Genomic DNA, 4,380 nt, shown 5'->3' with positions numbered 1-4,380 from the left:
GGGAGATTGCACTGCAATTCCATTTCCTGACATTTAGAAGATCAAGTGGAGAGCCTGGTGTCAGCGGCTCGGACAGGCACACTTGAACAGACCGCAAACTCACCCCTACAGACGCACACATACTGTACATTGTAAGTGTCCTTAGCATCATGTTTTGTTTGTTTGTTTGTTTTGTGTGTTTTTTTTAGGATCATGTTTTGTATGAGGTCAAAACGTTGTACGTATGTGAAGGGAAATAACACCACTAAAATTCGAGGACGTGTGAAAGTAAATTCAAAGTATCTTCCCTCCTGTTGGCCCGCAGCTAAAGATCTGACCTGTTGTAAGAGAGGCCAGAGGCAGGGCCCACATCTGCGGGATGGCCAATCCAATACAACCACGAGTTCCTACATTAGAGTAGGTCTGCGTACCTCTGTGCTTCTTGCTACCCTTAACTGATTATTGTTATGCAGAAAAAATAACAAATTCACAACTTCCTCATCAGTGGTCAAGAAATAAAAGAGGCAAGGCAGGGTTATCGAGAGACTGCAGTGTGAGAATGAGCACTTATATCCCAGGACAGAAACCACCCTGAGCGGGAAACACGGGGAAGGAAGGAGTCAGAATAGAGGGGTGTCCAGGGAAGTGGGGTGAAATGCAGCCAGGCCCCAGGAAGCCCTGACACTCAGGCAGGGTTCTCTCCGCTTCTCTCCAGATGCACGCTTTCCTCTCTCCACCCACACACCACCCTTCTCTGCCCCCACACACAGCAGCAGGCCATACTGCCCGGCACTCCCATGCCGCTCGCTACCTTATGGCCCGTGAGCACGTCAAGGTCCAATCCCTGTCTCTCGGGCCCATTTCAGATTTCCGGGAAAGGGACGCTGCTCGGGCAAGTCCTCGCACCTGGTTCAGACCCTGCATCTTCTGTGGGGAGGAGTTCGAGGGAGTGAATGTGTGGGTTAAAGGACAGTTCAGGGATTCGTGGGGGTCAGACAGATGCTCCCAAAGTCCCCCTTGCACAGTCGCAGCTTTGACCTTGGTTTTCTCATCACCAGCATAATAAGGAACTGTCCCCAAATCCTTTCAGACTTTTGCTGAGTCTGGAGTTTAACAGAACTTAAGAGAATGAAATTGAATTTAAGAGATGACAGGGCAACTAGCATTCACTGCTGCTTAGGGAGTTCATGTCAATAAAGATATGAAAAATAAATGGTAAGTTCTAGAAATAATTATCTTTTACAAATGTGAAAAGACTGTAAGGTCTTGGAAGGCTGAGATTCTGTCTGGGTTCAAGGCCAGATGCCTAGAGCAATGGGCACTCAAACATCACCAGCCACTGAGCAACTCAGAGCGAGCGTCCAGCCGCAGAGCCGTAAGTGCGTACACGTGTGTCAAGGTACCGCGTGCCCTCAGCCTGAGGGGATGATGCCTGCCATTAGTCCTAATTACCAGGTACTAATGCGGCACTCATATTATGATGTTACAAATGTTGAGAAGCATTGAAAAAATGAGCAATACACTACCAGAACTAAGAATTCTAGCAAGGTAAGGTGGCTGGTTGCCAAGTAATATGTGTAAGGTCAATAACCATTTAATAAATGTTCAAACTCACTGGTAGTACCAAACACTGCGAGTTAAAGCAAACAAAAGATTGGTGTGAGATGGCTTTAGCCAACACTAGTAAGGGAACAGGCAACGGGCAGCCAGCGCTGGTAACTACACCCCCTGCATTAGGCAGAAAAGGCTCCAAAGCTGTTATCAACTGGGAGCCAGCAAAGACTGCTTCACCCCGCGGTGTGCTTGGTTTGCCCCCCAGGGTGTTTATAAGAATTGTGACCCACATGAAACCAGGAGATTTCTGAATCTCCTGCTTCTTCTGAAGAACTAGAAAGTGTAGGACAGGACGTGCCTGGCAGGGCCACAGGTCTGGGCTGACTGGGCCTTCCTGGCCCATCCCTGGGACCGCCCTTCCCAGCCCTTCCCTGCGGGTCATTTAACGGCTGCCCCTCCCGGGGACTAGCGGTCATCATCGCTGGGCAGAGACGCTGGGCAGCCTCGCCTCCTTTCCTCTCTGTATTTCCAAACGTTTTCTTCAATAAACTGCTTTTGTAGGAGGACACTTATAAATCACCAATCACAACCGCAATACCTCTCCGTTCACCGAGATCAAAGCAACACCGACAGCCGGGACTGCGGTTGGAAGTGATTGAGCTGAGGGAGGGATGCGGGGTGACACGTGCTGCAGGAGGGCCTCCCCAGACACTGGTTAGAACGCGCTTCCCACAGTGAGCAGCTTTGTGGACACTCAATTCATAAAACCGCTCCTTTAAAAATTCATTTCCGTATATTTACTGTTACGTTCACCAAGATATGTAAACAGAACATCTCTCCTATTCACAACCTCAACTAATTTAATGTTAAAAAGTTAAATAATTCCTCATCATTTCACATTGTTTTATTTTATTTGATAAATAATACGAGTCGTTTATGGGGTTTTCTCTTCCTCAGAAACTCGGAAAGTTTACACAAATCGCTGCTCATCTCACGCCATCCGAGACCCCAAAGAGTAAATGGTGTCATCGTCGCGGGAAGGAAGCGAGGGCTGGGCGGGAATGCTCACCCGCACGGAGAACTGAAAGTGGATCCGTTCAGCAGTTCCCTCTCGCTCTCCCACCAACCACTCCCACAGGACACCAGAGCCACCTCCTTACACAAAAGCAAACCAGGGGACCCCTGCCCCCCGCCCCCCGCTCAAACTCACATCAGCTTCCTCGTTCCCTCCCTCTCGCTCTCCCACCAACCACTCCCACAGGACACCCAGGCAACCTCCTTACACAAAAGCAAACCAGGGGACCCCCGCCCCCGCCGCTCAAACTCACATCAGCTTCCTTGTTCCCCGATTCCCAGTAGAGGCCGCCGCCCTGTCTCCTTTCCCCTCGCTCTGTAGCCCATGGTCACTGCACGTGGGTGGCTCTGGCCTCCAGACAACCAGGTCCTCCAACACCAATCCATTCAACACCAACAAGGAGCAGCTGAGTGCCGTGCGCCAGGCCGTCCAGGTACTGGGCAAAGGCAGGGAACACCCGAGGCGGCTCCTGCCCTCCGGGGCCGACATCCCAGCAGCCCCTCCACCGAGTCTCCCCTCCACCGAGCCTCGCCCTCCGCGACTTCACTCGTCACGTAAAGAATATGAAAACGGCAACTGAAGTGACTACACGCGGTGTCAGAAACAAGCAGCGCCACCTAAGAAAATGTATTCCTATTTACTGAATTTACGTGGTATTAATTATTGATAAGTAACATTAATAATGTTTATTATTATTATTTACAAGTGAGAGAGAGGAGAAATGAAACTTGCTCTATACCAGGAAGGGCACTGGGTCTTTTCGTCCATTTTCCAAGGTTTCTCTCATTGCTAGCTAACAGCTTTCATATGTCCGTGACCAAATGTCCTGCTCCAGTTCTGCAAGAAAGGAACTGCTGAGTTTCCAATCATTCCAAAAACTGAAAGCGTCCCTGCTTTTAAAATCCATTATTGGTGAGCTAAAACGGCAAAAACAGAATCAATTATTTTACGTTTACAGCAGAAAGCGGTTGACTTTTATAAAACACTGATCCACAATGAAGACTTATAGGCAACGCAAAGGAATGGGGGTGTTGTTTATAAAATAGCTTACAGCACAACACACTGCTCTTCATACACTAAAACTGCTCCGGAAAGTTGTCTTGGAGAGAAGTGATCAGCCCTATACATGCATGCACACATGCGCACACACACACCCAAAATCAATGGCTCCCATAGCATCTTGTTTCTACCCTTTCATCATAAGAGCTGGGGTCTCCATCACTAGGCTGGGTAAAGCAAGGGACAGCCCTCACTCCATGAGCGGTAGCCATCTGCGTCCTGCACGTACGCCCGGACACCAGAGGACTTGCCAACAACCCGCAGGACCAACAAAACCACCGCCGCAGAGAAACAAGTGGAAACGCTCCCCAAAGCCACGGGCGCCAAAAACACCGCCTCCTGTACCCAGGAGAGGAGGGTTCATTTTAACCACCAAGGATTCAAAAGCCCAAAACTGATCAACTGCTATGACCTTGTGGTTTTCACATTCAAGTTCAGGTGAACCCAAATCTCAGTCACATCCTGAGAGTTGGGCTCCTGGCTCTCGCCTTCCACTAGGAAAGAAACGCATTCAATGCCATTGGGCGCGCCCTGGGGAAGCCCTGACCTCACAGTGAGCAGGGGTTTGGTAAAAGGCCTGAAACAGCCAGCAGCACAGACGAACTCAGGCCAGGGAGCTGGAGCCAAAACCATTCCACCAACCTCTCTCTGGGCAATGAGCTGGTAAGATAAACTGCCAATCATGCATTTTACCAGAAAAAGGTCAGAAGAGC

This window comes from Myotis brandtii, unplaced genomic scaffold, assembly GCF_000412655.1.
Source record: "Myotis brandtii unplaced genomic scaffold, ASM41265v1 scaffold139, whole genome shotgun sequence".
Taxonomy (NCBI): Eukaryota; Metazoa; Chordata; class Mammalia; order Chiroptera; family Vespertilionidae; genus Myotis; species Myotis brandtii.
The sequence above is the reverse complement of the archived record's forward strand: the minus strand, read 5'-3'. Positions refer to the sequence as shown.